The sequence below is a fragment of the Macaca nemestrina genome, chromosome 8 (genome assembly GCF_043159975.1).
Source record: "Macaca nemestrina isolate mMacNem1 chromosome 8, mMacNem.hap1, whole genome shotgun sequence".
In the NCBI taxonomy this organism is placed as follows: Eukaryota; Metazoa; Chordata; class Mammalia; order Primates; family Cercopithecidae; genus Macaca; species Macaca nemestrina.
In genome coordinates this window covers 87,296,924-87,303,535 of record NC_092132.1, presented here as the reverse complement: position 1 = coordinate 87,303,535, position 6,612 = coordinate 87,296,924, and the positions used below count along the sequence as shown (strand labels likewise).

The 6,612-nt window shown below is 44.7% G+C and overlaps 1 protein-coding gene across 2 annotated transcripts in view; it reads left to right on the top strand.

Annotated features, from left to right (window-relative positions):
- Positions 1-4,707: 4,707 nt before the first annotated feature.
- LOC105482253 (family with sequence similarity 110 member B) overlaps positions 4,708-6,612 on the top strand; it is a 152,159-nt gene continuing 150,254 nt past the window's right edge. For both annotated transcript variants that reach the window (XM_011742282.3, XM_011742279.3), the window contains exon 1: positions 4,708-5,001. The gene's annotated coding sequence lies outside the window, so the exon portion shown is untranslated. The remainder of the gene's footprint in view (positions 5,002-6,612) is intronic.

Genomic DNA, 6,612 nt, shown 5'->3' with positions numbered 1-6,612 from the left:
AGAAAGAATTTCATCAAAACAGTTAACTTAAAAGCATTGCAGTAATTTACTTGGAAAATTCACTCATGAAGAACACTGCCTTAATTGATGATGATACTGATAAATCTGAGCAGCATCCGAGTCATCGGATAGAACTTTCTATGGTGATGGAAGCACTTATCTGTGTAGCCCAACAGGGCAGCCATCAGCTGCCTGTGGCTACAGAGCACTTGAAAAGTAGCCAGTGTAGCTGAAACTTGTTCACATTTACAATACAAAGTTTTTAATTCAATGAATTTAATTTAAATGTAATGAGGCCGGATGTGGTTGCTCACTCCTGTAATCCCAGCAGTTTGGGAGGCCAAGGCAGGTGGATCGTCTAGTTTGAAACCAGCCTGGACAACATGGTGAAACCTCGTCTCTACTAAAAAAAAAAAAAAACTTTGCTGGGCATGGTGACACATGCCTGTAATCCCAGCTACTTGGGAGGCTGAGGCAGGAGAATCTCTTGAACCCAGAAGGTGGAGGTTGCAGTGAGGTGAGATCGTGCCATTGCACTCCAGCCTGGGCGACAAGAGCGAAACTCCATCTTAAATATATATATATATAATTAATTAATTGATTTAATTTAATGAATGTAAATTCCACAAAATTTTAATTCATTTAAATTTCAATAGTCTCATGTGACTACTGACTCTCTTACTGCATAGGTAATATGTGAGATTCATTGGCAAGTTTGGCTTATAGTAAAGATATATAGGCTTTGGGGTCCCATGGACCAGTCTTTAAGTCCTCTAATCACTAACTCTGTGATCTTGGATTTGTCTCTTTCCCGGGCATGAACTTCTTCGTTCATAAAATGAGAATCAATAATATTTATGTTTAGGACCGTTGTGACCACTGAAAATGAAACACGTAAACTGCTAGAACAGAATTTCAATAAATGGCAGTTATTAGTATTAAATGATGGAGGTCAGTATTCAAGAACATACTTTGATTGTTTTGATCTTCTGGTCGCCAGCCTGAACATGCACTATGCTGAGAAACAAGCAGCATGAGGGAACCTCCCGGGGCTGTTGCCCAGGATGGAGTGGAGTGGTCTCTTAGTCCAGCAACTGACGATGCTTTTCTATTTAGTGGCTCTCTTATCTCAGCTTTGCTGTGAGCTGTCTTTTTTCAGTGTGATTTCTTCTAGCAAATCCTCCAGCTCCTCATAAGGTGCATTCCTCGCTGCTTTTTTCTAGTTCCTCAGAAGAACTATGGTTGTTAAGGGGAAAAGACAAATTGAGCTTGTTCAATCAATAATTTTAATTTTACATACAATTCTAAGTCAATGGAGTCTGATCTGAGGGCTGAGGGTTTCTCAAGTCTTTTTCTGTGGAATTAAGAGCACAGATTCACCTTTACCTAAGACTTATTTACCTTAGCCCTGCCAGATCGCTACAATCTCTTGGGCAGATCTTTAAAAAAAAAAACAAAACACAGGCCTATCCCTAGATCACTACAATCTCTTGGGCAGATCTTTTGAAAAAACAACACAGGCCTATCCGTTCTCCCTCAACCTAGAGACCCGGCATTAGCTGGCAGTACTGCAGATGATTCTGTTTCGTGGTCTGAAAACCGCTGATGTATGCCAGGATTTCAGGGGGAGCTCTGGACAGACAGGGTGGTCTGACTGAGCCTGGGTTAATTGAGGGACTGCTGTACCACTCTTAGGCAAGAAAATGGGTACAGGTATCCCACTGATCCAATACAGGCATGCTGGATATTTGATTGAAATTTTCCCTGGCATAGCCAATCATTGGAACAATGACTGGATTCCAGAACTCTTATCTTATTTTATTCTTTTACTTTTCCTCCGAAGCTGCTTTGGTCATCTTGTTTTCAGAGATGGTTTACTTCCTTGTGCTCTCATTTTGTGAGGCTTGCATCTGTTTATAATATATTATTATTCAGCTTACGGGCTTTTATATATTTAAAGTTTCACTAGTTGTTGATACAACTTAGGTACGTACCCTTCTGGAGAAAGACTAGTGAAAACTCTGAGCTCATGTCTTTTCAAGCTCTCATTTTCCCGTAGGAAACCATTTTGGCAGTCAGAGGATTATGGCTAATAACTGCATGTCTCTAGGCTCCCTGCCTTGCTAGGAATAGTTCCACTGTCCAGAGTCACCTGTGAGTAATGGTTAAATTGCATACTGATTCGTGTATGGATGCTTGTTTGGGTACTAGTCAAATATTGTTACATACTTTTGGAGACAGAAATCTCTGTGAAACAAAAGAATTCCAAGCCTAGGATAATGGCCCACTTCTGAAGAATAAACAACACAATAAAATTCCAGTACAAACAACTAATTTCAACATTCTCTGAAAATCTGTAGCAGTCCTTAACATTTTCAGTCCCCAAAACAAGAAAACTATGTCCTAAATCAGCAAACATTAGGGTTTATGAGAGCAGTTTTATTGGCATAATTGATAAGACAATATTTACTGAAATATTCCAGCATAGATGTTTTATTGTGTTCTCTCTGGCTCTTTGACCACATCTTTTATTGGTTTTTGGTTTTGGTGAGGATACTTTGGGGCTACTAAATCTACACTGGGTGATAGTAAAACCCTAAATGAGAACCTTAATAATAAGAGTTAGGGCTTCCTACTAAGTGAACTCCTTGTCATATACTTTATTATCAAGAAGTAGTTTAGGCAATAGAAAAGCTAAAACTTGGCTGGCTCACGTCTGTAATCCCAGCACTTTGGGCTGCTGAGGCCTGTGGATCACCTGAGGTCAGGAGTTCCAGGCTAGCCTGGCCAACATGGCGAAACCCTGTCTCTATTAAAAATACAAAAATTAGTCGGGCGTGGTGACCCGTGCCTGTAATCTCAGCTACTTGGGAAGCTGAGGCAGGAGAACTGCTGAACCCAGGAGGTGAAGGTTGCAGTGAGTAGAGATCGTGCCACTGCACTCCAGCCTGGGTGACAGAGTGAGACTCTGTCATCAGGAAAAAAAAAAAAAAAAAGCTAAAACTCATTGGTTACATTCCTGATTTTCAAAGCATGGATCATAGTGGCATCTTTTATGACTTTAAAAGTGAGACTTCTGGAAAGAAACTTAACTCAAAATGGCATAAGCAAGAAAGACAATTTATTGGTGCATTACTTCAGAAGTTCAGGATTTGACTGGTTTTAGAGGTGGCTGTCTTCAGATCGTCATTGGTGTCATCAGGGCTCTTTTCTGTCTCCATTGCTGTTTGGCTTTTTTCTGGTTTTGTTTTGTTCTCTAGTAAGTTGACTCCAGCTGCTGCACGGGTATATGATATGGTCTCAGGAGCTGCCCTGTCAGTGAGGGAAAGGACCCTCCTCCTGTGTTCCCAGAGGATATTCTAATTGGCTGTCCTGGGTCATATCCCTCACAATGTCAGGAAGGTCTGTGGGCAGGTCACACCCAGTGGGAGGGGGAAATTCCTAAAAGGAAGGGATTGGGGCAAAGAAGTGGGGGAAAAAGAAAACTATACCTGAGAGGGAGAGAAATTGGTTCCATTTGCTATGGGAATGATGAAAAATAATTTCTTTCTACTGTTATGTGACTTTTGGAGTTAATGGAGACCACAGCGTAATCTGTGATCATAAGGAATGTATTAGTATGCCAAAGGAAAGTTCCATTTAAATCCCAGTATCATGTCACTTTCTTAAAATGGTAGTCTTTTAATTAGCAAAAAAAAAAAAAAAAAAAAAAAATTATTATAAAGTCTGAGTTTTATTTAGTTGGCAACTTCTTAACTATTATGAAACAATAGATTCATTGAATTGAAGCACAATTCAAATATAAAACGATCTTTCTGAGAAAATGCGATGAGTGAACTTGTATTTTCAATGTACTAGAGATTAAAAAGAAATCGTTGAATGCTTGCTAAATATTTTCTAGAAGAAACAATTATTTTGTGAGTCTGTATTCCATTCAAATTCATTTTGATAAAGATAGATTTTATCTTTTAGACTTCCCAATAGCAAAATTAAATTACAATGTGTTTAGTCTTCCTAAAACAACCCCTCTCATGAAACAACCAAGTTATTAAGCAAATCTAAGCAGAAAGCATTCTTAAATAATATATTAGGCGATTTATAATGATGCACCCCAAAACATTTCATTTTAAAACATCAGCTGGCCCACATTTCAGAGGTAAGTACATCATGCTTGATATTTTTCGTTATTTTTTACTATTTTCTCCAAACTTTTTTTTGAAGTCTTAAAAATGCCTTCAGAAATTAAGCTAGACCGCTCCATCTGAGTATATGAAAGTTAGTAAAGAGAAAATGTCAAGCACCAAGACATTTGGGTGTATTGACTACTAGGTGGGGTTATCTTATTCAGGATACAGGCTCTAAGTCTACAGAGCTGAGCTATCTGCACTGGGGTGGCAGTCCGAGATCCAGCGGTATCACCAGGTGGGAGCAGGGTGGGGGTGCTTGTGTGCGGATATAGGTGGGGGTGGGGGAGGGGGAGGAAATGGGGGCGCCGACTGAGTGCAGTGGGGGTGGGTCAGGGGTGGGGTGGACATCAGTAGCGGGGTGGAGATGTTGGGAGAGAGGCAGAGCTTGGAGCGGAGGTGCGAGAGGGGTGGGAACCCGGAAGGTGGGGTGGGGGCGAGATGGAGGAGGGGCGGGGCGCACGAGGGGCGTGTACACTGGCTCAGGGACACGCGCTCTCGGCCACAGCAACTGGCTCCAAGTTCCCTCCCTCGCTCTCCGGCGAAGCCTGCCTGAGCCCTCCCACTCGGTGCAGACCGAACCATCGCGGCCGCCGCCAGCCGGGCCCTCCGCGGCCGCGCGTCCTGGGCCCGTTCCGCCAGCCCCGTCTGCTCTCTACCAGCGGCCCCGCGACGGTGACCGTGAGGACTCGGCAGCCCCTACAGCCCGCTCTCGGCCCTCCGTCCCTCGCGGGCCCCGACTCTCCCTCCTCGCAGTCTCCGGGAGCCTGGCGCCCGGCTCGGGCCGCACCGCCAGGGACTGGGGTGCGCGGCCCAGGTAAGACTGGGCCGTGGGGGCCGGGAGAGAGACTGCTGGGCTGGGGTTGAGATTCGGGTTCAGTGGTCGCGCCGCGCCCCGACTGCGGACAATGCGAGAGCTGCGCGCGGCTGGGCGGCGCGGAGCTAAGCCGGCTTTGCGCCTGCAGATTCCTCACCCGGCCCGGGTCTCCATTCAGCCCGGCCTCACTGGCCCAGGCGGACCCCGGCCGGCTTTCTGGGCCGCCGGGGGAGGCGCAGCGCCGCTGCCTACCGCGTGCCCCCTCTGCGCTCGACTTGGCTGCAAGTCCTGGGCTCGGCTAGGAGGCCGGGCGCGGGGCCGGGGCTGGAGCCGGGGTTGGAGCCAAGGCTGGGGGAAGCTGGCGGTGCTGCGGAGCGGAGGTGGGCTCCGAAAGCGCGTCTGCCGGTTGCTGCTGGAGGAGTGAGACTACGAGGGATGGGGACTCCTCTCGGCCACCGCTCCTTGAATGGTCTCTAATCTCAGTGTTAAATACTTTGAGAATATCAATACCACCTAATCCTTGTCTGCTACAAATGTAGATTCTGAGGTTCCGAAAGTTTGCTTTTGGTTACCTCCTCCAGCTCGTCCCGCGGCCTCAATTGTCTCTATTTTCTTTGAAAGCATACAGATTTGAAATAGAATTAAATTCTCCTTGGCTCACTCGTGCCTCCATCACCCAGCGGAGCTCATAACTTGGCAACAAAGCCCATGCAGGCTGTGGGAATCCGCGATGCCTGCTGCCCAGCCTGGTGCCCTCCTATTGTTTAGAGCTGGAGCTGTACATTGTACATGGCAGTGACAGGTCTCCCCTAAGCTGGCTCGTGGGGAAGGGGGAGATAACTTTGCAATGTGCTTAAATTTCTCTGGAAAGTGGAAAGAAAACACCTGGTGCCCGGCTTTTTAACCCTTTCAAGTTGTTATTTAGATTTAATCACACACACACACACACACACACACACACACACACACACACGTGCGCGCGCAGGCTTTCTTTCATGCCTAAAAAATAGGCAAACTTTGGGTTCTTCCTCACAGCCAACTTATCTTTTCTGCAAAATCTGGCACACATCTGTGACAATACTGCACTTCTGGCGTAACTGGTCTATTTCTCAAAAGGGAATATGATAGTAGAATAAGCATTTTTGCAGTGTGAATAGTAGGACTTCCATTTTCTTCGTTTCCTTTGTTAGTGAAGAAGGTATTTATTTAGTATTTCCCCCCCAACTTACACGTAGTCATTTGTGGGAAGATACTTGTATTAATTTCTTGTGCTCATTTTTGTAACGTCACAACCCCTGGTCATTCAGGTAAGCTATTTATTAAGCATAGTTATTCTAGAATAAGGGTGAGTTAATGGTAAACTAGAATCCTTCACTGATAACATCCCACTGGTTTACCCTACGGTATTTAATCTGTAGTATTACTATAGATTGTACACTGTAAAGTCACTAATTGAACAGAGAGGTGGTTGGTGCCTTGTCAGCCTGACATAAAGTGCTTAGAACAGTGCCTTGCATATAGTTCTAGGTGTCAGCTAATATTACTTTTATTTTTTCTTATCAAGCTATGTGTTTTTTTCTGTTTGGAAAATGGCTGTTTTGATTTTTAAAA